This window comes from Paramormyrops kingsleyae, chromosome 1, assembly GCF_048594095.1.
Source record: "Paramormyrops kingsleyae isolate MSU_618 chromosome 1, PKINGS_0.4, whole genome shotgun sequence".
In the NCBI taxonomy this organism is placed as follows: domain Eukaryota; kingdom Metazoa; phylum Chordata; class Actinopteri; order Osteoglossiformes; family Mormyridae; genus Paramormyrops; species Paramormyrops kingsleyae.
In genome coordinates this window covers 33,026,702-33,053,531 of record NC_132797.1, presented here as the reverse complement: position 1 = coordinate 33,053,531, position 26,830 = coordinate 33,026,702, and the positions used below count along the sequence as shown (strand labels likewise).

General features: G+C 45.4%; 1 long non-coding RNA gene across 2 annotated transcripts; it reads left to right on the top strand.

Moving 5' to 3' along the window:
- Nucleotides 1-4,936: 4,936 nt before the first annotated feature.
- On the top strand, nt 4,937-9,242 carry LOC111840807 (uncharacterized). 2 transcript variants are annotated; one of them, XR_011982952.1, is made up of 6 exons: nt 4,937-5,082; nt 5,579-6,440; nt 7,483-7,551; nt 7,890-7,952; nt 8,030-8,472; nt 8,980-9,242. It is a non-coding gene; the product is annotated as an uncharacterized lncRNA (long non-coding RNA). The 2 variants fall into 2 exon arrangements; XR_002837514.2 differs by having other exon boundaries at nt 7,890-8,472.
- The last annotated feature ends 17,588 nt before the right edge of the window (nt 9,243-26,830 follow it).

Below are 26,830 nucleotides of genomic sequence, written 5' to 3'. Positions count from 1 at the left end.
GGTATGGGCACGCAGTCTTATTTAGAAAACATACAAAAAGAGACGCATATGATGTTTAATCATTCGTTTTGTATTTGTCCGGTCCACGGGGTTTATTTAATTGGGGATCGTTAAAATGATAGATCACCTATCTTGATTAAGCCTGATTCGGTTCGTTATATATATAAATAAATATATATATATATACATATATATATATATACATATATATATATATATATATATATATATATATATATATATATATATATAAAGTGAAAAAAATTGGTATTAATTATATTGAATGTTCTTGAGTAATCGATAAAATCCAGTTTCTGTGTATGTACAAGACATCAATCTGTAATAGTTCAAAATATGTCCAGTTGATATGTCTAGTATGATCATCTGGCAATAGCCTGTAGGTCTGTGTGGTCAGACACTGCAATAAACAGAATTTTTAGGAACATGGCAAATGTTCACATTGCAGCATGGAAGCAGGCTCACTGTTACAACGCTGACCGGGGAAGCAGAGGCGAGGAGACCTAGGATCGGGGGAATGCGGGGTTTAATGAGCAAAAGGAACACAGACGAGCGGTAAAGCAGAATTGCAATATAATGACCGGACTAGAGAAAGAAACGGAAACGCGGACTAAATACAATGGAGTAATGACAAATTTGACAACAATCAGGAACAGCTGGTAAACACGGGGAATCCACACAGGGTTAACGAGGGGGCGTGGCACACGGAAAGAGCGGACGATCGAGGCATGACACTCACTGGAGTGCTTTGTCACAGATAACTTAATTTTCTTTAACAAAGTGCCTAACCGCACATTAAATAAAGTCACACAACAAAGGTGCACAACAGTGTTCAGATGTTGTGCTATCGGTTGGCTGAAATTTAAACGTTTTCTTCAGAGACGGTGGTAACGCCGAAAACACGAGCTAAAAGCAGCAAACGAAAGGCTACCGGAAATTACTTAGCTGGCTGAACTTTTACCGGAACTACGTCACAACGCTCTGTGCATATTCGTTCAACCTATTCTTTCGCGCGAAAGGGAAACACACTGACGTCACATACGGGGCACGAGGCTACATTGCGCATGTCATGAACCGTCGAACCGTGCGACGCATGCATGCTCCGAACCGAGACAAGCGAACCGAACGGTTCGGTTTTTTTTCATGAACCGTGCCATCCCTAGTAATTGGTTATGGTTCTCAGCTGTCTTATCAGTGTATTTAAGTGCCTGCATTTGTTCTGTTCCACAATTAGTCATTATGGTTGTTACTGTGTGTTCTGCTCCTTGCTTGGTCCCCCATGTCTTCTTAGTTTTAGTGAGTTCTTGTTTTACTCGTTTTGTTTTTGACCCTTCATGGTCCCTTTGTTTTCCGGTTCTCCCTTTATGTTCTGTTGTGTTTAATAAACTCCTATCTGTTCAGAGCCACTACATGAATTGTCCTTCCCTTCACCATGTCCTGCCATAACAATTGGTTTGGACTGAGCTTGCCAGAATTGCAGGGGGCTTGGCCAGAATTGACATAAAAGATCTTCTGTTTTCCACATCTGACATGACACAGCCCATCTGAGGGAACCATGCAATCCTAAGGGCTTCAGTATCTGCATGTCCTGTGCGTGCTGGGGCAGACTCCGGGGTCCCCAAGACTCTGTGCCGGATAAATAGCTTTGAAATAGAGACGGTCAGAGAGGAAATGCATAGAGACAACGGGGAGAAGCTGAAAGTGACACAAATCCTTCCGAGTGCTGTGCACGAGGTCGCCTGTTTATTAAAATTCTTTTTGTTTGTTTTTTAAATGGCTCCAGTTCAAATCACTGACACCCTGCCAGTCAGAGGCTAAACACCCAAATGGTGTGATGATCTGTCAAAAGAACTGCACCACTATTAAATATGTTTCCTGGTGAAAACATTATAAATAAATATCATCCGCGGTTGAACTGCATAACGGCTCCGAGATACCGCGGGCGGGCGGTTGGCACCGACGCGCCTCTGTTTACCCTGCGGGATCAGCGAGTCTCACAGTGCCACCTGCGTCCACACGGAGCCGGAAGCATGGCGCCCGTCCCGACAAACATCACTGGCTAGATATCTCTGTTTAACAGCCGTGATGCAATGCCAAGTCCTGCTCGTCGGTTTGATGGCATTCAGAGCTGCTGCTTGTGTGAGTTTCGGCTGATGGAGGTTCTGCGTTCAACTCACCATTTATAAGTAAGGGTTAATGCACTCCAAGCTGTGCATTATACGTTTTTATGCACGGCATGGAGTGCATTAACTCGCTTATACCATGGTTATTACACATTTATTTTACATGTCTGAACTTAAAGACACTATTTTCGCGTTTACAAGCCGAAAACCCATTTATTAGTACACTCTGAGAAAAAGGGTAACAGTTTGTGCATTTGCTCGTCACTGGGGCAGTATCTTACAATTCTGTACCTTTTAAGATACAGAAATGAACTCCCCAAGATACAAACAACATCAGTGGTACAAAACTGTTCCTCGGAGTCCATTTCTGTACTTTTAAAGGTACAAATTGTTCAAAGGTACAAATTGGTTTCGTTTTTTCTGACTGTAGAATTACTTTCTTCTGCCAGTGAAACATTTACAATTTGTTTCGTACGTTCTACGTCTGGAATTTTAAGAAACATTACTTAGTATTAAAGATTATAATAGAACATTGATTTACTACTGGGATTCGCAGATTCATTGAAAATTTATAAAGTGGTTTGACTTTTGGCTCAACACCCTGACAGCACTTTGTATGTCTGTCCGTTTCATTTATATCGCCCATATTGTGTATGTTGTAAAGTGTAGGTTTGCCGGCTGTATGTCTATAAAAATTTAAAATAGCCCGGCTTTTGTCTCCTCCGTCTGCTGCCCCAAATTAACCGACTGCTGAAATGTTTCAGTGAGCGCTGTTTTTTTTTTCCTCTATATGCAAATTGCGAATGAATATTAATCTTTATCTGCTATGATAGACAGCAAACAGGTGTTTCGGTTCCAGTTGAGTCACGTCTCGCCATTTATGCGCTTGTTCGAGCCCCAGGAGTGCAGGGCGTCGACCCCTTAATATGTACACGACGGTTTGCCGGACAAAGCCTCATTTATTTATTTCTCCCTTTTAACATATTTATTTATTTATTTACCAGAAACTGCAGGCTAGTCTCAAAATCTATTCTTAAACAAATGTTTATAGAACAGAACAGTAACATTATCTTAGAGGAACATTGACACTGCTTATGTTGTTTCCTGTGGTGGGGAGAGATCCTCTGTCACTGAAAATGTTATTATATACAATGCTTTATGAATGTTATTCGTATATGTTATCCATAAATGCATACTTTAATAACTTCCTAATGTGTTGTCATCAAATTAATACCAAACTTAAATACTCTTAAGTGTTTTCTATCAAAATTGTGTTTGCTGTGTCTTTATTAGTAAACTCTGTTTTTATAATAGTACAATAATTATCTATATATGGCATCCTTGGTATAGAAACGGGATTGGTACACTGTTCTACCGCCCATGCATGAGTCCGTGTCCACGTGAGACAGAATCGCTGAGGTCTTCACATCTTGCAAAACCTACTGGATTATGCTGAAGGGCCGTGACGCGGATCCAGCGGAAAGCTGCATGTGAATCCCTGGGATGTCAGAGGAAGGTGGTTACTCAAGAAGTTTATCTCCAGAGCAGGCTTTGCTGCAGGGTGAAGCATCGGGAAGCTTTCAGCAGGCTCTGTGTCCTCAGCAGAGCCAGGACGATAACTCTGCGGTACACATGCAGGCATATCCAACATCATGTATGACATGATTGTGTGAGGTGTGTGTGAGGAGGTATCAGCCGGAGAAACTCAGCGTGCCCCTTGTGGGTCTGATCGCCACCCTGCTCGGTGCCAGCTTCCACACTCGTGGTCTGCCAGTCACACACCTTGCACTTAAAGGGGGCACGTCTGTGAGTGTAAATGCACAACAGGGTGCTGCGTCGCTCCCCTGGTCACCAGATCACCTTACTGGCATCGAGAGACGAGCGTTTGGCCTGTGACAAGGTCGAGGAGGAAGAGCAAAGGTCAAGACCTGAATGGGAAAGAGATGCTGTTTAGAGAACCTGTGCTGCTTCTCACAGAGACACGCGGATATGCAGACTTCATGTTTACAGGGGATTTAAGATAAAAAAAAACATCTTACCTGCTAGACCTGAGAATATAGTAAAGAGACATTTATGCTCATGAGAGCCTGGCTGGTTCCTGGAGAAAGAGGAGATGGGGTGTACATGTCCAGACATGTGAGATGGATATAGATCAGACCCACATACAGTACAATGACAGAAAGCAAAAGTGTAACATTAAGCACTCAGTGGTGCCATCACTAGGAAAGGCAGCAGCATTGCTGGGAAAGGCAGCCGTGTTTGTGTCTATGTCACAACAACATACAATGATCCCCCGCTATATCGTGGTTCAGCTGTCGCGCCCTCGCTATATCGTGGTTCAGCTGTCACGCCCCCGCTATATCGTGGTTCAGCTGTCGCGCCCCCGCTATATCGTGGTTCAGCTGTCGCGCCCCCGCTATATCGTGGTTCAGCTGTCGCGCCCCCGCTATATCGTGGTTCAGCTGTCGCGCCCCCGCTATTTCGTGGTTCAGCTGTCGCGCCCCCGCTATATCGTGGTTCAGCTGTCACGCCCCCGCTATATCGTGGTTCAGCTGTCGCGCCCCCGCTATATCGTGGTTCAGCTGTCGCGCCCCCGCTATATCGTGGTTCAGCTGTCGCGCCCCCGCTATATCGTGGTTCAGCTGTCGCGCCCCCTCTATATCGTGGTTCAGCTGTCGCGCCCCCGCTATATCGCGGATTTTCCCCCGACACGCCACAGTTCTCTGCATATCACGTACCTTGCTTGTGGTCCGATTGTTTTCATTTTGTTTTAAGCCCTACGATGGCGCCCAAGCATCCTGCATCTTCTAAGCCTTCTGGTAGTAGTGAGCCTAAGCACCAGAGGAAGACCTTGAATTCAGAAGTAAAACTCCTGGATATGCTTCGGGAAGGAAAGCATGATGCGGACGTCGCTCCCCATTATGGCTTGAATGAATCGACGGTATGCTACATCAAGAAGGATGAAAAGAATATATGTTTTTATTTTTATATATTCCATTACCTATACAGAGAGAGAGATGTGTGTATATATATACATATACATTACATATTGTTATTATTAATATGTTATATCCTTAGCCCGACATCCATGTATCATATGTGTTGTTTTAATAAGTTTACATGTGTTTAAAGCATGTGGGAGGGGTAATTTAAGGCTTAAACTATAAAAAAAAAATGTTTATTAATATGGCCATTCTATATCGCTGATGGGTCTGGAACGCATCTTCCACGTTAGGTGGGGGATCACTGTAGTGCCATTTCAGACCTCCAGAGAGGACATGTTCTTCTTTGCTGGCTTTGAAGCAGATGATGAGATTAGGGGGTGTTCTGATAATCCACAGCGGCATTATTATCATTATTATTAATAAAGCTGCTATTTATATTAGAAGACAAAGGATGCACGTGCTGAGTGGGTTAACTCTGTGTTTCTTCCCCAGTTACAGTCCGTCCTTCTTGCCCTTCCTGAGCCTCCCGCGACTTCTGCCTGCCCTTTTGCCCTTCCACCCAACCTTCGGCTTCCTCTCCCTCTACAACGACTTTGGATTGCATTTTGGCTTCTGGCATTATTATGACTTGGACCCGGCTGTCGACTACCCCTTGTTTGACCACTAAAAATAAATGGTTGCCTGGATCCACTTGTGCTTGTCTTGTTTGGCAGGACAGAATACCTCGCCTTTAATATGGACCCTCAAGACATTCAGGATCAACTCCAACAGGTGCAGGCCCATATCTCACATCTAACGGACGTCGTAAGGCAACTCCTTGCTACTTCACCCCCACGGCTTCCGGTACCGGTAGCCCTGCCAAAATGGTACGATGGGAACCATGACCAGTGCAAGGCTTTCTTGATGCAATGTGGCTTATATATCGAGCACCAACGGGATCAATTCTACTCCGATCAGGATCAAGTACATTTCATAATCTCCCTGCTCTTTGGAAAAGCTCTTACCTAGGCCACCTCTCTTTGGGAAGAGAATAGTACCCTGCTCACAAACCCTCTATCGCCATGGTCTTCGCCCGGAATTACGGGCTGAACTGGCATATCAGGGTGCTATGAGGACCTTCGGAGAATACGTGAGTCTGTCAATCACCCTAGACACCATCCTCCACAAGCACCGCAGAACCGCAGTGCGAATAGAAGGACTGGCTGCAGCCCCATCACCACGTCCAATGGAGCCGGAGCCAATGGTGTTAGGACGTACGCCACTCACCCTGAAAGAACGAGAAAGATGCGAAACGGGGCATTTCATGTGCTTATGCCCGAAGCAACCCACATGGAACCACCCGGAGGAGACTCAGGTAAGAACACTAATTTCTCCTGACCTTACTAAAGCCCAGTTAGTGGTACCCGTCATTCTTTGCTGGGATATAGAATGTGTCAAAGGTCTAGGTTTACTATGCGCAGCGGGAAGTTTTGTAGAAGCACCGTTTGCACAGCAACACCAAATCCCATTGGAGAAGATGCCTCAGCCATTAATAGTACGAGGAGTAGATGGAAGACCTCTCTCCTCAGGTCTGGAACTTACCGCACGGTACCACTGAGCCTTAAGGTGGGAGTCCTTCATACCCGAGACTATCCAATTAATTGTTGTTTCCTCGATCATTCTCGGATTCCCTTGGTTCCAATGTCACAATCTCAAGATAGATTGGAGGAGTGGAGAGATTCAAGCATGGTCATCTGACTGCTTTGTGGAGTGCCTTTCCATAACCTGTTGGGTCTCATCCATTGAGAGCCCCCTACCCGAGGATCTATCAGGTATCCCAGAACCTTACCGTGATTTTCATGACGTGTTTAGGAAAGCACAAGCCTACGGTCTCCCGCCTCATCGCCTGTTGGACTGTGCCATCATGTCCCTCCTTGTGGACGTCTTATCTCCCTTTCTTGACCAGAGGAAGAGGCCATGAAAACTTATGTACCGGAGTCTCTAAAACAGGGTATCATTCGGTCCTCCACATCTCCTTTTCCGTCTGGGTTCTTTTTTGTAGCCAAGAAGGATGTAGGTTTGCAACCCTGTATAGATTATCGAGCACAACAAAATCACCAAGAAAAGAAGAGAACCTCTCCCTCTGATCCCCTCAGCCTTAGAGCAACTTCGTTCAGCATGCATTTTTACGAAGTTGGACTTGAGAAGTGCCTACAACCTGATCAGAATAAAGGAAGGGGATGCGTGGAAAACCACTTTCATCACTACTACTGGGCAGTACGAGTACCTTGTGATGCCTTATGGGCTTTCTAACAGCCCCTCAGTCTTCCAGTCATTTATCAATGAGGTGTTAAGTGACATGTTACATCTCTTTGTGATTGCTTATATTGACGATATTTTGATTTATTCTGAAACAGAAGAACAGCACATTGAGCACGTACGACAGGTACTTCAGCGTCTTAGACAGAATCGACTCTACATGAAAGGTAAGAAGTGTGAGTTCCATTCTGTCACAGTGAAGTTCCTAGGGTATGTCATATCCCCAGGGGGAGTTGCTATGGACCAAGACAAGGTCACTGCCATTTGAGATTGGCCCCAACCTAAAACCATTAAAGAACTTCAGCGATTCTTGGGTTTTGCAAATTTTTACAGACTGTTTATCCAGAGTTTTAGTGCTTTGGCAGCTCGACTTATGGACCTAATAAGAAACGGAGAGAAGAGACTAAAATGGACCCCAGGGGCACTTCTTGTTTTCAAAGATCTGAAGTGACATTTCTGCTCTGCCTCTATTGTGAGACAACCTGACCCCCAACTTCCATTCCAGGTGGAAGTAGATGCCTCTGAGGTGGGCATCGGGGCAGTCCAGGCCAAAGGGACCCCCTCTCTGGTAAGATCCATCCATGTGCCTTCCTGTCTAAAAAGCTTACTGAGGCAGAACATAATTATGTTATACATCCCTTCCAGGTGCTTACAGATCACCGCAACTTGCAATATCTTCGAGAAGCCAAACGTCTTAATGCCCGCCAAGCTTACTGGGCACTGTTCTTCACCCATTTCAACTTTCAGGTCACCTACCTCCCTGGTCCCAGGAATGTCAAGGCAGATGCCCTCTCTCGCCGATTCCCCTCAACGAAGAAACTCTAACCATTGTTACATATCTTGCCTTCCTCTTGTTTTCTGAGCCCTGTCACCTGGGACCTGGAACAACGTCTCCTTGACTTTAATCAGAATGCTCCTCCTCCTCCGGAATGCCCGCCAGAGAAGACCTTTGTTCCCTCTCAGCTACACAATGAAGTCCTCCAATGGGTGCACACATCTCTAGGGTCAGGACATCCTGGGATCAAAGTCACTTCCTTCATTCTGGAGAAACACTACTGGTGGCCAAGGTGGCGTACGGAAACGGAAAGGTGTGTCCTATCTTGCCCTCTATGTTTTCAACATAAAACTCCCACCGGTCCACCCTCAGGACTCTTACAACCCCCACCAGTACCCGTCCGCCCTTAGTCGCATATTGCATTAGATTTTATCACCGATTTGCCCCCATCTAGAAGAAACACCAGTATTTTAACCCTAGAAGATTGTTTTTCGAAGATGTGCTGGCTTATGCCCCTACCTAAGTTACCGTCTTCCTTAGAATTGGCAATTGGACATCCTGGACCCATCCCTCATCACCCAGTTCCATAGGTCGCACCCAGAGTGCCGCGGCCACGCTTACATGTCATCGGCCTCTAGGAGGCGGCTGTCGGGGGGGGGGGGTCTGTCATGCCCACATCGCGAAGACAGCTGACACCAACTGCCACCAATTAACAGACTGTACTTAAACCTCGCACTGGCAACAGCACTGTGCTATTGCCAGTGCGAGGTATTGTTGCTATGCACGTGCTGAACGAGTTAACTCTGTGTTTCTTCCCCAGTTGCAGTCCATCCTTCTTGCCCTTCCTGAGTCTTCTGCGCCTCCTGCCTGCCCTCCTTGTCCACCCATCCCGTGAAGCCCCTCGTGTATTCCCCCGTGTTCGTCATCTGCGTCGCAGGACTGATCTACCGGCTTCTCGACCTTCGGCTTCCCCTCTCACAACGACGACTTTGGATTGCATTTTGGCTTCTGGCATTAGGATCGGACAGCTCTTAACAATGACTTGGACCCAGCTATCGACTACCCCTTGTTTGATCCCTAATAAACTTAGTTGACTGGATCCACTTGTGCTTGTCTTGTTTGGCCGGACACCTATATTTTGATGTTTGCACAAATTTACAAACCATGTCAGCAATTAAATCCAAATAAGCCTGGTATTTCGTACATACAACCTTATTTCACCATGGATTTTTTGAGTGTTTTTGTTGCCTTTTTCTCCACAATGATGCTGAATAGATGCCAACGCAAGAAAGCGAGAGGTTAAAGCCCCTGGAGTTGTCACCAGTGCGGGAGCTGAGTGGCCACCGTGACTCTCAGGCGAGGCAATCAGAATTCAGGTGACACACTTCAGATAGGTGGCATTATGTGACATGAGAGACAGCAAGGATAGGCTCTCTTAATCCCTCTGGATGGACTGTCTATCCTTCAAAGAAGAAGAATGTAAATCCTGCAGGGAAATTACTAGGATGAAAGAATATTATAAGTGGGACATTTTAATATCATTCTAAGAAGTCATGAGAAGTCTAGAATGCCTGCAGTTAATCATCAAGCCTGAAATGCTCGTAATTTATTAACCCTGAAGTGCCTGAAGTTAATCATGAACCCTGAAATGCCCGTAATTTATTAACTGTGAAATGCCCAGCATTCACCCATCCATCCATTTTCTATACCCGCCTGGTATAGGAAAGAGCCTATTTTGGAAGCTATGTGCACAAGGCAGGGAATATCATAGACAGGGCACCAACCCATCGCAGGTGTCCATCATTCATTCACAATGAAATACCTCAAGTTAAACATTCACCCTGAAATACCTGCAATTCATCATTACACGTGAAATACGTGCAGTTTACCCTTCACTATGAAACCTGCAGTTCATCATTCACCATAAAATACCTGTAGTTTATAATTCATTATCAAATATCTGCAGTTTATCATTCACCATGAAATACCTGTAGTTTATGATTCACCTTTCATTGTTCAAACAGAATCCTGTGGTGTTAGTTCATAGATAAAGTTGATTGTTAATCTTTAACATCACTTTACACATGATCAATTTATTAAGTAAATAACTGGTCATATAAAACTGGGCATACAATTCTTAGAAAAACATGTGCATTTTAGTTAATGAATGCTCCTATTTTTTCAACCTCATTTGCATATATTATCCAAGCCTGAAACTCCCAAAAGGGATGAATAAACGCTTTCCTTCATCTGGAGTCTAGGTCGACAATGACTAGCAAATGGGCAGACGGCGGAAAGGCTGTATGATGTGAAATACTGCGCGATCCAGTCTGTTGCATTATTAGATTTAGTTAGAAATATTGCCGGTTTTGATTACATGTCTATATAATCCTTAAATAGATTGAGAAATCTATTACATTATGAGAGGGGCCCATCCGTATTACATTCAGGTGGGTGCATCTTGATTGATGTCAGTTGCTACAGCAAATAGAAAAATGTCGTTTACCTCAAACACACAAAACAAATAGCTACTGCTGAGATCCAATTAGTGTCTCGGCAGCCCTGCCCAGGGTCAAAGGGGAGGTAGCAGCCTTGGCTGGTGGGATCATAAGAGATGGCAGTGTGAAGCTATGGTACAGAGCAGGCACATAGCCATAAAGTAAAATAACAGGCTTGAACCCCCCCCCCCCCCCCCCAATAAAAGAAAAGAAAAAAAATTAATTGTTACCGATCATGCACATAGCCAGGTAGGAAGATAACAAGTCTGAAACCCCCTCAAGATTTGCTTCAGCCCCCTAGTCAGTGAAATCTATGGAGGAGGACTGATCAATAGAGTGACTTAAAGATTATTAGAGGCACTATGTCACAGTGGGCCTCCGTTTATAGTGGGGTACCGCAGGGTTCAATTTTAGGACCACTATTGTTCCTAATTTACATTAATGATATTGACACGAATACATACAGTAAACTGGTTAAATTTGCAGACGACACTAAGGTGGGCGGGGTAGCAGATACTAATCAAGCAGCAGAGAGGCTTCAACGGGATCTGGATTTAATTAGCGAATGGGCTGATACTTGGCAGATGAAATTTAACACAGATAAATGTAAGGTAATCCATGCAGGGAGCAGAAATATACAGTACAGATATTTTATGGGTTCCACTGAAATAAAGGTAGCTGATTACGAGAAAGATCTCGGTATGTATGTTGATGCTTCCATGTCCCACTCTCGCCAATGTGGGGAAGCAATAAAAAAGGCGAACAGAATGTTGGGTTATATCTCTAGATGTGTGGAGTTTAAGTCAAGGGAGGTGATGTTACACTTATATAATTCCTTGGTAAGACCCAACCTAGAATACTGTGTGCAGGTTTGGTCACCATACCTCAAGAAGGACATTGCTGCCTTAGAAAAGGTGCAACGAAGAGCTATGAGAATGATTCCTGGTCTTAGAGGAATGTCTTACGAGGAGAGGTTAGCGGAACTGAATCTGTTCAGCCTTGAGCAAAGGAGACTAAGGGGGGATATGATTCAGGTCTATAAGATTCTAACGGGTCTGGATGCTGTTCAGCCAAATGACTATTTCAATATTAGTCTAAATACTAGAACTCGTGGCCATAAGTGGAAATTAGCGGGAGAACATTTTAAAACAAATTTGAGGAAGCACTTGATCCGGGGTTTGCGGTTTTCAGAGCACTCTTGTGTGGTTCCCCGATGGTGGAATGAATTGCCGAACCACATCCAGTCATCAGACTCCCTCTGCAACTTAAATGCCTCAAGACCCATCTGTCCCAGGAATTCCTCTATAGCCTGATGCCTCTTTACACTCTTTGAATGCTGTTGTGTCACACTTCTGGCTCTTGAATAGTCTTATTAAGTACTTACTTTGTTATGAGTTGTTGTGTAGTTGCTGAATAGTTGTGTTGGTGTTGTAGTTTCTGCACCAATACTTTTTACAACAGAGGTGGAGATTTCAGGTCCAGAGAGTACAAATCCAGACCAAGGTTTTGTTTTAACCAACCAGTTGTACTCTCTGGACCTGAAATCTCCACCTCTGGTTTACACTAACCTAGGCATTAGACTTTACGGTTTCGCTAGGTATTCACTGGAAGCTCGGGCAAGCTGCACTTAGGCCTAGTTGACTCTTTGACAGCACACATGTTTCTGATGTGTTATTTGCCTCACTTTGGACAAAAAGCATCTGCTAAATGCAAGCCGTCTCCTACGAGAGTGGCAGATATGCCATTTCACCCTAAAACACACTGCTAAAAGTAGCAAACACTGTCCCTAGCTGTCTTCACGATTGAGCGACTTTCCTTGGTCATTTTAATAAACAGCGTAGACGGTTTAGTTCTGCCTATAACCAGCCTGTCAGTCGTCTAGACTGGTGCAGTGATCAGTTCTGCGAAAACTCAGGAAATACTAGCTCAAGCTCAGATTTGGAATGTCGTTATGATATGGAACTTTTAATGAAGTGCTGCTATAACAAGTTATCTTTCCACAGATGTCTTCAAAAATTATTCTCTCATGCCCCTGCATGACCTGCTCACTGTTTATATCATCATTTAAATGCTGTACTTATCTGCTACTCCAAGATCAAGATCACCTTTAACATCTAAGATCATTCGGAACGTGGGAATGAAGAGACAGATCTTGGCAAGAGTCACCATAAAATTGTCCCATGATATTCACGAAGACAGGCTTCTCTAGTTGTTGCTGGGGACCAGCGGGATGACTGCACTGGCATGCAGGCAGAGAGCAGACTAGTCTGAAAACTGGTACGTGTCCAACTTTAAGATCAACATCTTGAAGGCGATTAAAGGAATCCAGCTACGGCTTCTGGAAAAAAATCCCAGATGAAATCTCTCTGGGTCTGCACAGACAATTCCTTTGTTGATCATGATACTGCCGCAGGATGCAGGAATTACCCACAATGCAAACGGTGAACTGAAGGCTTTTAATTCTGCATTTTTAAACAATGTTATGCTTAGCAGTCATATCCCTGTCTTCCTGTTAATAAACATTGAGGGCTTCAGGACCATGGGGAATTAATGGTAACCTTTGTACAAATATGTATTTATACTGTATTTATACTCTAGTCATTTGTCATCAAAAGTCTACATGTTGGGTTTTTGGGGCTGAATCTTAACGTTGTGGTTTTGCAGAGTTTGGTGCAACTGCTCTGGGTGCTGCAGTACCATTTGCCAGACAGCAGGAGGACAAAGAGAGAATGGGAGGGGGGGTTATCCAGGATGTTGAACGGATGGGAGAAACCAGATAGTGTTTTCAGCTGTGTTCAGTATGTGGGATTTCCAAACCAGACAGTGACACAGCTGGTCAGCGTGGTCTCTGCAGTCCTGAGTAGAACAGTTTGCAGTGTTGTGCCGTCCTGGCTGCAGAGGTGGTGCGGAGGAACCAGACGAGATCATCTGTGATGTGCACACCAACAAACTCTGAGTTTCTGACTGTCTCCATCACAGAAGCTGCCTTACTCCATCACGTTAGTTAGAAAGGAGCCTCTGTCGACACGTGAGATCGAAACATTGCCAAGGCAGTCCCTCCTGCCCAGGTTCTGATCATCTCCAGAGCTGACTCTCTGCATCAGATCAGCGGTTTGTAGGCCGGGATGCGCGGAACTGAGAAGCAACCTGATTGGCCAAGGTTGGGGGTGGGGGTGCAGTCCTGTATTCAATTGCAGATGTTCACAGTGTGTTCATGCTTCCGGTTGGGAAGTTAGCATATTGATAATACTTAGGAAGGAGCACATTGAGATTAGTGTGACTAACGCAGGATGTATGTGGCTAGACTTTACTTAACAACCTGATACCATCCATCCTTCGGAAACACAGAATGGATGTGCCAGCGATCCTGCAGTGACAAATTCACGTTACAGTGGCAAGTAGAGGGATAGGGATGATTTAGCGTGTAATGTGTGCCGGGTGGCTCAGGGCGTACCGCTGTTGCTTTGAAATTCTAGGGCTGGGCGTTCAAACTGTGTGTGTGTGTGTGTGTGAGAGAGAGAGAGAGAGTGACTGGAGTGTGCAGGTTCTCCACATGTTGCATGCACCTTCCATGCTCCCTCCACTCGTGTTTATATGTGTCTCGCGAGGGACTGACACCCTATCCAAGGTGCCCCTGGCTCATCCTGCCTGATGAAGGCTCCAGACCCCCCTGCGACCCTGATCAGGATAAGCGGTTGGAAGATGGATGGACCATAAAGCTGACGACCCCGTGACCCTGTGATGCATGGGAGCTGATATCAAACATGGCCTTGTTAGTCTAAGCCGGAGAAGCAGTTTTATCTGAAAAGCATTTGATCAGCAGGTTAATTCTCTGGTATGATCATCTGAAGCTGTGGGCACAGCCTCCCTTTTCTGTTTCTGAATGCTCCCTTGGATGATGGCCGTCTCCATGGCGTACTGTTACATGCCACACTGCATTTCCTACTAAACGGCGATTCAGGGAACCTGCAGGATTCAGGATCAAGGCTCAGCCTGGGCTTGGTCCATTTAGGTAGCAGCATAATAGTGCCTAAAGTGCAATGAATGCACCAAGTATGCATTTCTATTAACCCCTAAGTAATAAAATACACAAACCATCACATTTCCTAACTACATGGCAAGTTTGAAAAGTCTCACTGCCCAAGGAACTGACATGAGCGGCACTTACAGCCTCAGTAATTACAAGGGAGGTGTGGAGGTCCTGTAAGGGGACGATGCCCAATGGCATCATATTTTCACAGAGATTTCCTGAGCTCTCCCTTTCTGCGTCAGCTGCACAAACACACAGCAGTGCTGTGGCATCAGCTTGTGATCTGGCACATGCCAAACGACAGACAGGAAATCGTTACTGCCCAACAGTAAATCATTACTGCCAAAGGTCACTCAAGAGAAGAAAATGAAATGAGTCATTCTGAAGTCACTCTGAAGGAAAGCAGGAGTCTGAAACCTTTTCAGCCTCTTAGCATGACATCACCATCATAACGGGACTCGTAAGTCAGTCTATACAGAGTGATCCCACAACAGGCTTCCAGAGGTGGATAGGTCAGGTCTGGAAAGTACAGTTCCAGGCCAAAATATTGTTTCAACCAACCAGTTGAATACTAAGAGTCACAGTCACAGAGTACTCGTCTGGTTTGTTTAAACAAAATCTTGGTCAGGCTTTATACATTCTGAACCTGAACTTTCCACCTCTGCTGGCTTCATATTCCCAAAACATAGGCTTACTATAATCAATAATGCACAGATGTTGCCACTGTATTTATGAGACCTGTCCATTGTAAAAACACCTTGATTTAAGGAGCATCAATCATCAATGGAAAAAGCATTTGTATAACAATATTTATACAATATTAACAATATTCCCATTGAAGTGTAAATAACATTACCATCTGTCATGGCAGGATAAGTCTCCTCACAGATGTACTAGTAGTGCTAGTAAATAAATAAATAAATAACGTTAAATATTATCCGGTTAATTAACATGAAATGTCCAGATTTGATGAATAAAAAGTTTTCCCGTGATCGCATGCACATGGTCACAAATGCACATGTTTACACACACACACACACACACACACACACACACCACTGCTGTGTAAAGTATGGCCTGCTTTCCCTTTGACTGGAACTGGTTTCCTCTGAGAAGCTGTCTTCAAACATGCCTGTCAGTCGCAGGCTGTGAGGACTCGCGTTTGATTGGCACGGGGGGATTGCGAATGGGTCATCCTGGATCATGGGGGGGGGGGGGGGTGGTTCCTAACCTTCTGCAACCCTCTGCCATGTTCACTGCTTTAACAAGTGGAAATATTTCCACCACAGTTGGGATCCTTCACTTTAAAAGGATTTCATGTTTCACCAACACCAAAAGACCTTGGAATTTAGGAAAATGATTCTACAAATGGATGAAAGTGTTCTATAACTTTTAAATCCTGGATTCAATTAGATTATTTATGTGACTTTGATATGCAAACTCATCATTTCTTGCTGGTCTAAGGTCACCTGGACCCTTCCCTGCACAGGGAGGCTGGTTATTGATTCTGCCAGTGTGTCCCTGTCTTCAGATGAATTGTGCCTCGGGGCACCAGGAGTGTCCCAAGCTGTCAGGTTTGTCCATCACCAGCCTTCTGTCTGCTGTTAAGTCTTTTGTGTGTTTGATCAAGGGCGGGAAATAAATAAATAAAATCTGCAGAAACCGTAACTGTCCCAGCTAGACTAACACAAGCGGTATAATTCTATTTTCCACTTTAAACTCTCAGGAGTGTCTTTGATATTAGAGCCGCTTTGAGGCAGCAAAGAGGACTTTCGTTGTATAAGGAAACACAAATGGCATTAATTACACAGCGACGAACGGTTTCTCACACAGTGGGTGGAAACGCTTTGAAGGGAAGAAAGAAGTGTGTCTGTACCCCCCCACTGACAAGCAGGCTCTTCACACACGGCCAATATGGGAGAAGATGCCAGAAAAGTTTAGAAGTGAACTCTTCTCCATCATCTCCATGCACAATAATAATAATAATAATAATACATTTTATTTATATAGCGCTTTACATAGACTCTAAGGCGTAATGGTGAGAATTAAAGTCCCTTAAATAATTTGGTGACCGGGAATGTAGCCTTATGAGGGTGGACAGGTTCCCGTATGTGGGCCATCATCATCATCCTTATCATCATCATCATCCTTATCTTCATCATCATCCTTATCATCATCATCATCAACGTCCTGACTATTGTCATCATTACCATCATCACACCTGTCCATCATATCAGTCCATGTCTACCTTCAAGAAAGATGCTCCAATAAAGACAGATCCTGAGCCCTACAGAGAATAACTCCACTAAAACCTGCCACTAAAGGCAGCCTCATCAACGCAGGAATCTGACCTTGACATCAACTGTGGCGGGAGGGGGGGGGGGGGTGTCATCACTCCTCCCTGCAGGGTCAGGGTCTGCCTGACTCGAGCCCAGGAGTCTGCATGTCCAGCCTGTGGGGTGGGTAGATGGATGGATGGATGGATGGATGGATGGGTTACCTGTAAGTGACAAAATAGTTCAGAACATCCCATACAGCACAGCTTCATAAATGGAAAATACTACAAGCAACACTCTTAGCTACAGGTATGTGTTGTGCCATAATTAATGACACTTTAATACCTTAATATGGCCAAGATCAATGATTTAATGTTTACACTCCATTTGCTTTTAAATGTTGCCACAAGAATGTCCCCACAAAGAGTGACCTTAAGAATTACATGACTGCATTTTAATCCCCAGAAACTGTTACTGGCTGTTTTCTCTGGTGTCATGCTGAAATTACTTTTTAGCGTATACTGTATGCAGGTATCCTGCATTCAACTAAACACCAGTGAACCCAACTCACAGGTAAAGTGTTACCCTTTTCTTCTGCTGCTGATATTTGGGTGCCTGCTTGTTACAATTACTTAGAAATACAAGCTTTGGAATCCCGGGGGTGGCTGGGGGAGTCAGGCAATCCCTGGACCATGTTTATTACGTCCAACAGTGTCATGGTCTATAACCCTGGACACCCCCCCCCCCCACCCCGTTCACATGGTCCAATCCTCTAGCCACGCCCTCACTCCTGACATGGTAGGTCATGCAGTCATATCAGCATTATACTCTGTGCTGTGAGACTCTGGATGTAAATGAGTATATTGAGTGAAAAAAAAATCTACGAAAGGTTGCCAAAAGTCACAGGTACATAGATCACTGAAACTGCTACAAGGCAATATTATCCATCCATCCATCTATCCATCCATCCATCTTGTAAGTGTTTACCCCAGTCAGGGTTGCAGGCTAGAGTTTACATTTCAACATGATGATGAATGATGTGCATCCAACCATCTGCTTCCTAGAAAAGCAACAAAAGATGGCAGCATGGCGTTTCACATCTGATAGTTTCATCATCCTCATCATCTTCATCAACATTACCATCTTCATCACCATTACCATCATCATCGATCATCAACATCATTATTACAGTAATATGAAAAGCTTTGCAACTGCTACGTAGCGGAGCAGTAACCCGTTTTACACCAGCAATGCCACAATCATTCTTCCAGACTGAGACTCAAAAATGAATCTGTTTCTGTTCAGTTTACTTTCGCTAAATACAGATACAATCTGAGGTACAGCAGCAGTTTGCCTGCTATTCAAGTGCTGGTGCAATTTACTGCCCTCTAAGACAGAGAGAACACTGGCATTTCCTTGTCTTTTCCTGAGAAGTAACGACGGCCGTCCAAAGGTGCTTCCCGCCTGCCTGTCTGACTCCCAGGCATCTTGCTCTGAGGGCGCAATGAACTTCTTAATCTCTGTGGAGCTTCACTGTTCATCAAGCAGGTGGAGAAACAGGTAGTAGGGTGACTACAGAGAGTACTTTAAAGGTACTGCATATTCAGGCATATTTTCTGTATTAATCGTGTATGTTCATCTATTCAACGTTCAGCCGCTAATCTAGTTCTGCAGGCACTACAGAGTACCTGTCAGAAATCTTCAGCAGTCCTTTGTGGGTTTTGTGTTGATACGCTTCATAACCTAAATATGGGGGTGAGAATATTTTGCTGTGTTTTCTCGTTTTTCCTCCTTTTTTACATCGATCTTGTGCTGTGAAATGTCCTCAGCTGCTCACTTCATTTATTGTGGTATCAATATCTTAATTAATGTCACCTGGGATCAGTCTCTACATTAGGATCCCCTCTGCACCTCGTCAGCCCACAGTCGGGGGGTCACGGCCATCAGGAATGAATAGCTTCCCTGGGACTGACCCCCCAGCCCCACCCCCCGGCTTGTATCCGCTCTCTGTAAATGGGAGCTGACTTCAGGCTAATGTATAAACAGGGAGCAGCAGGTGGACAATTGTTTCATCATGGGGCTTATTACTGAATGATCCTGGCAGGAGTAGGTGTGTGTGTGTGTGTGTGTGTGGGGGGGGGGGGGGGTATGAGCTGTGGAACCGGAACCGTTTTAATTAGAGAGAATGGCGGCGATGTATCAAAACGCTGGGGGCTGGGGATGTATCGCCACTCTGGCCCTGTGACTTCGGGGGTTAATTCAGTGTGGAAATGTCAGATTTAACCAGCGACGCGCTTATCACACAGTCCGGCGAGCGGTGCAGCCGGGGCCAAGTGGCCTCTTTTTGGAGGTTAATGCTGTGCGTCACTGAAACAGCAGGTGCGTTGGGGGCTGCACCCCGCTGACGCATCACTACTCCTGTGTCCAGCCTAACACGCTGCACGTCATTTCATTTTACTACACCCTGGCTTTATGTCCTGTTGCTGAGCAACCAGCTTATGTGCACGAGCGGCAATACTGCATCTGTCACTGGGAACTCTCAGTGTGTGCTCAGTGTGTACTCAGTGTGTGCTCAGTGTGTGCTCAGTGTATACTCAGTGTGTGCTCAGTGTGTACTCAGTGTGTACTCAGTGTGTGCTCAGTGTATACTCAGTGTGTGCTCAGTGTGTACTCAGTGTGTGCTCAGTGTATACTCAGTGTGTGCGCAGTGTGTGCTCAGTGTTTACTCAGTGTGTGCTCAGTGTGTATTCTGATTTGGGAGGGTGATTCGGATTTGCAGTTTGTAGAGCAGGGGCCGCCTGCTTGAATCCAGAACATTGAAAATGACAGTACAGGTAAATGGGGGTGGGGGGTGTAAGAGGGTGTCCAAAGATGGCTTCTCACCTCTCTGAAGGGGGTCCAGAGCCCTGTGCCTGGTAATGAGATCTGTGTCATAGAGGAAGGTGATGGGCTGATTATCCTCATAGACCGCCCCACCGCCACCACCACCGCCTGCAGTAATGGTCAGCAGCCAGTGGGTGGCATATTACAGACACAGCCTGGCGTGTGTGTTACACAGCTGCCAATAATCAGGAAGATACTGAATGCAACGACCCTGATTCACCTGGTCTACCAATTAACCATTACAGATCAGCAGTATTTCACAACCAGGACATGAGAACCAGGAGGCAATAGGTAGCATGAGATAACCGGGATGTGATAACCTGGATGTGACAACTAAAATGTGATAACCGGGATGAGATAACCAGAAAGTGATGACTAAAATGAGATAACCGGGATGTGATAACCTGGATGTGACAACTAAAATGTGAGAACCGGGATGAGATAACCAGAAAGTGATGACTAAAATGAGATAACCGGGATGTGATAACCTGGATGTGACAACTAAAATGTGATAACCCGGATGAGATAACCAGAAAGTGATGACTAAAATGAGATAAACAGGATGTGATAACCAGTACATGATAGCTAGGATTTGATAACATGGATGTGATAATAGGGTGTGATAACCAGGATGTGATAACCAAGCTGTGATAACCAAGCTGTGATAACAGTATGCTATAGTCAGGATAGCCACACTAGCTGGCAACAGGCTATACTGTTGCTCGTCATTTCACGGTTGTTATTTTATCATTGTTGTTCATGCTGATCAAATTAGTTGCCCATGGCTACCAAGCTGCGTATATAGTGTGCAATATGAAAGTGATGATAGTCCCACTTCAGGTTATCACGCAGCCTGGAGTGTCAGCTGGCGCAGATGTTACATGCGCATGAGTGTGTTTTCATCTTTTCCTGCAGAGCAGGGAGAGCCTCGTGGCAGGAGCAGAGCCTCAGCCTCATGACAGACTCGCTGGAGGACGCAGCGTGGGGTCTCCCTTCATCAGAATTAGTGCCCTCGTTAAAAAAGTGCTCAGTCCGCCTTCCGCGCCCCGCTAAGCGCTGACACTGGCCTTTTTACGAAAAGCTAATCAGCCGGACAACCGGCACTTCAATCAGCCAGTGAGCTCGCCACCTACAGACGGCCGAGCCATAACCACAGAGATGGGGAGTCCGCTCAGGAAACGCTATTACCTTCACAGTCCTACGAGTGCAGTTACGTGTGCCAAGAAGATGGCCCACTCCACCAGCAGGGGGCATAGGAGAGAAGTAATTAGGTGATGGATGAGGGTGAGGGTCCATCTGTCTATGACATCAGATCTATAGGGTTTTGTTTCTCCATATGTATTCTGTATCCACACACCACCATACATTTTACTGTTTCATTTTACTATTCCTGCTTCTTATCATCGTCAATTGAGGAAGGGGATTATGGGGACAGGAGGAGGTTAAAATGAGAGCATATCGCTATAACTGCTTTTGTTTTATGAAGGATATAAACGGCTGCAGTCAGCCTGGAGATGATGCTTTAATTAATTAAAGTGGTTTTAAACCAAAGATTCCTGCTTACAGCAATTAAATCCATTTAGCATCAGCCTGACAGCTAATAACCGTAAAACATTACTGTAGTGTACTTTAACTGGCCCCGTCTGTTTGGAGTGCCTGCGTGTAAGTAAATCTCACAGATAAGCACCTCTAATGGTCTATTCATCCGCAGTTGCGGCGTAAAAGGGGGCTTTTGGCACACAGGCAGGTTAACAAGGTGGGGGTGGAGGCAGGTTACAGCCAGCTCACAGGCTCCAGCTCATGTTCTGCAGGGGTCCCAGCCTCTGTATGCAAACAGACTGGTCAGGTAAAAAAAAAAAAACATCCAGAAGTTTCCGCAGGTGCAGGGAGTGGTGAAAAACAAACAATTTTTTATAATCTTGGCACTGATTTGGACATTCAATTATTGGAAAGCGAGCCAGAGGGTGGCGATGTGGAGGGTGGTGATATGGTCAGAGCCCCATCTGAGGGTGGTGATGGGGTCGGTGTCCAGCCTGAGGGTGGTGATATGGAGGGTGGTGATGGGGTCGGAGCCCTACCTGAGGGTGGTGATGGGGTCGGAGCCCTGCCTGAGGGTAGTAATGGGGTCGGAGCCCTGCCTGAGGATGGTGATGGGGTCAGAGCCCTGCCTGAGGGTGGTGATGGGGTCAGAGCCCTGCCTGAGGGTGGTGATGGGGTCGGTGCCTTGCTGTGTCTCCTCCACACTCTTCATATCTGCAGCTTGTTCCTCGCAATTTAATCTAATTGAGCTGCACGGTAATTGATCGCGGGCCAGCCTGGGGGGGCTTTGCTGGGAAAGGCTGTGATTATCGAATAGACAGATGGGTCCAGCCAAAGATGAGCCAGAGCTCTGCTGGGGGGATGCAGCAGCATCAGGAAAGGAGGTGAGGCCTGAGTGGGTGATTTCCCCGCTAGCAGACGCACGAGTCAGCACCACGCCCTGCAGAGGCATACACTGCCGTTTAATACTATTACCATTACAAGTGAAAACCCCAACTCTTCAAGAGGATCAGGGGAAATAAAGATGCTATTTCAACAGGGACACAAAGCCAAACACTGCCACATGAGACAGGACTGAACCCAATGCTAACAATGATCCCTCAGCCAGTATGGGCCTCTGGATGGTGGCAGGACAGATTGGATCAATAAAGGTCAAAAAACCACACCAGATTAGGGGGTGAGACCATATGACCCAAATGATGACCCACCCCGAAGCGGCTTGGTACTGGCCGTGCTGCCTGTAAATGGTCGGCACTGCTGTGGCGGGTCGCGGTCATACGCTGCACGATCGTGTGCGGGTGACTGCCCCGCCAGGAGATGCTCATTAATGGAGTGTTCATCGACCAGGTGGCCAAACTGAAATAAACTCAGTGCAAACTCATCCATTCAGCTCCCCGCCCAGAGAGCTGCAACTTTTAAATATCAGGAGTTACGTCTTTATCAATCACCTGAGAAATGGAATATGCCTCTTTTGCATCCGTATAGTTATTGCATTCTAGCCTTTTGAAGAGCGTGGCACCGTGACGGACGGCATCCCCTGGGTCCTGTCCTGAGCAGAGGCAGGTGACAGTTTTTGTCCCGGTGACAGCCCTGTGGCGCATCCCCTGGGATCGGGCTGATGGACAGCAGCCGCCTGGTTTTGCTGCTTCTACGGCCGCCGTCTGAAGCCTTACAGGATCCAGTTTATATGCAGTGCGCTCGCTTCCTGGAGAAGTGCCCGGGAGGATAATAAGCCCGGTCCGGATGGGAGAGCCGCCTGGCCGGTGGATGCAGGATCGGGGATGGAGGCGTAAGGGTGGATCGCCGGGGGGACAGGGGGCCCAGGGGAGGGAATCGAGAAATGCCAACCTCACCGTCCTTACGGAACAGTCCTGCTTGGTGTTTGGGGCCTGAGCGTACAGTTTGGGGTTCTTAGGGTGAGGATCTGATATCCAGCTTCCCTTGAGGTTTTATTTAATAGAAAAGTCACACTTTGTTGCATTAGGGTATGAAGTCACCTGCTGATTTAAGTAAGACAGACCAGGGTTACTTGCCCATTTAGGAATGAGTGTAGTTACTCTGAAAGCACCTGAATGAGGAAAAGTATCAATCAAATGGTCTCCTTCATCCCATCCAGGGCGTACCCCCATGCTCCCTGGATAGCCCCCGGTGATCATGACTAGGATAAGTGCTGGTGGATGGAGGAATCGATGGCTGGATGGAAGGTTGGTTGGTCTCGCTGAAAGTGAATCAGCCAGGGCTGCTTTTGTTCATGATGACAGCTGCTGGATTTCAGGAGAATCCCACAGCTGTGTGCCCTCCGGTTCGGCTTCCTCTGCCCTCTCTGCCGTTGTTTCCCAGCATCCGTGCAGTGAAACAGCTGCCCGCCCTCCTCCGTGTGGAAAACAGATGCTCCAGAAGTTCCTGTGGATGGGCAGACAGGGCAAATCCAGAGAAATAGGGCTGCGTGAGAAATGTCATGTTCCCCACCGTACTGGCGTCCCGCGGTCCGCGTCGCCCATGAGAACGACTGCCGTCCTTTGTTTAGCTACATTTCCTGCTTTCAGAACACTCAAAGCACAAGTGAATCAAAGTTTACTACTTGCAAATTAGAATATATTGCCAACAAATTCATATGCAATGTTGTTTTTTTGTGTAAATGTCAAGTTTCCATTTAATATAGTATCTGCTGTGCTTGGGAATGAGAAACAAAGGTGGGAGGTCTGTTACTCCAAATAAGTTCTGACGTTGTTCTTGTTGTATGAATATTGAATTGTTCCTTAGTGATGATGCACTATAAAGGCAGAAGGAAATGAATTGTCCTCCTGTCCCTCCAAAGCACTTACCTTTAAGTAAGTGTCATTCATGCTATGGTTACACATTCAATGATTTTTGTCAAATATGTCATTTCCTTCTTGCCTGCTAATCACATTCAATGTTATATGTATTTATAGTTAATATGTGTTTTGCAGACCACTGACTGTCACTTTGAGAATGATAAACAAGGTCAAAACGTACAGACTGGAGTAGTTAAAACATAATTAAGACTGACTTGAGCCAGGAAAGTACAAAAGTGAAAGGTGAGCAAGCAAGTGGGTGTTGATCGTTACGGCACGTCTGAGCAAAGTGACAGGGCCACCATCTCTAATGGATCATCCGCTGCCAGGCGCTGCTCTTCAGAGTCCAACCCGCTGATGTATTGTCATTTTGTTAAGGTTAAATATGCATCATGGCATCCATCATACTGCAAAACACGGCTTGTCTCTGGAAGGAGCTGGCAGACTGCCTGGGTTCCCCGAAGACAGAGGCCGTTACCCCAAACTGCTGCTGAGAAATGGCTGGCCAAAAGCAGGCCAGGAATTGGGCGAAAGCACCAGCACCAGATCACCACAGCCTTCGCTTGCGGCTCAGTTTCCGCAGCTCATTACTCTGCTCCCCGTTATGCGGAGCCCAGTGTCACCTGGCAGGAAACACTGCTGTCTCACAAGGCCCCGGGTTTGAGGTCTGCCTGCCTTGCTGGGGGGCGGTTATGGGTTATGTCCGTGTTTTAAAGGGAGGTTTCTGGGCTGCTCCACTCCCCCCCCCGACAATCCAAAGGAGCTGGCGGCCACTGCTTGGTGGCAGGACTCTGTCATTGTGTCCTGCCTCATATTCTCTTCAAAAAAACAGAATTTTTGCCTTTTCAAAAGCATCCCCTGGCCAAGCCCAAGCTATATGTCCTTCTCCTGTTCCTCGGGTTAAACCTTGAGGCGACGAGGCAGAAGGTTATATTCAAACCGGCAGGTAACTCGAATGTTCCGATTCACCTTGGCATATTCATGTATATATTCTGGCTCTGGTTACAGCATTGTAGCACTGACCCTGCACCAGCGAAGCAGTGGGAAGATGGAATTTTCATAATTTTTACACGGAAAAGCTCCTAAACTCTTGCTGTTTTGGAAACAAAACAACAGCGAGTCAAAGATCATCATATATAACCAACCAGCTCTACAAAATAAATTACTGTAAATGGTGTAATGTGATGAATTCAAAAGGATTGCATGCGACAGACAGACAGACAGACAGACAAATAGACTTTATTAATCCCCAAAGAAATTTAGGCATCCAGTAGCTCACATACACAACACTGGACACAATACTACACACAATAAGATAACACACTGTTATTTTACACCCTGTGGTATAACTATTTTGCATATATTACATACAGCGAACATAGTTTTATTACCGTACGTAATTCTCGATTCTAAGAAACTTCCTTAAAATATCTGACTTGCCTGAAAGCTCTGAAAGTGAAATATTACATCGTTGTTAATTTTTCGCAGTAAAACTATCTTGTCAAGCCCCGACCACTTTTTTTATGACGGCGCCACATAAAATCAAAGCCTATATCAGGTGGTACAAGCTGCCTGCAACAAGCCAGTCACCAGCCACTAGCAGACGGGGAAGTCAATGATACAGCTAGCACTGTGGTCAAACTAAGGGAAACAGCATTGGTTTACATTTGCTTACCATATAAAAACTGGCCTATTAAAATGATTCCCGCGTACTCCCGTTTACTTTTTTTCCGTCCCGTCCCAGTCCTATGATTAATACAGAAATTGACTCCCATCTCGCGGGATTCCCAAAAAATGTCGGACTGTACACCATACTGAAAGTCATCAGGTACGCGAAGAGAACATTAGATGTGTACAGTTTTCTAAATGTGTCCCATTAATCTAACAAAAAAATGGGTGCAGAAAACCATGCAGTTTAAAACTAACAGTCCACACATGTAGAGTCACACATAATTCCCCACAGAAGTATTATAACATTTTAAAATAATATAATCTTTGCATAGATTTACTCTCCTTAACCCTAACTGACATGAGAAAATGTCGGCCATTAGACCCACTCCACTGATTTCTACGCAATAGAAAAGTTGCTTAAGCTGCTTAATATGCCTTTGAATTGCAATAACATTTAATAATAATCCTGGCTGGCCGCCACGCTCGAGAGCAGCCTGAGCGTTACTCAGAAAATGAATAATTACAAAGCTCTTGACTCTGCAGATAATGGAAATCTTCACGGAAAAATTAATTAACAGTTAAGGACCGTTTGAAGGAGACCGCGCATGTAGTAGCTATCCTTGGACTTGATTTTAAACCTGCATGTTGGCAGTAAACTATGCAGCTACATTAATGGCCATGCTCTGACTAAATGTATGAGCTAAACAACAACAGCTCACAATAAAAGTGTCAACTAAGCAGTGACAGAAATATTCCAAGGGCTTTCCACATTTATGCAATATTTCAAAGAAATGTCTCAATATGCAAAGCCAACACGCGCTTTTCCAAGACATCCTGAACGTGACAATTATCAGCCTTTACAAAGCATTAAACGGAGGAAGAAAGTGCTCTCGCCTTTAACTTTCAGCGACCACGTTCTTTATCAGCGCTGACACAGTACCCAGGAAACTGAATTAAA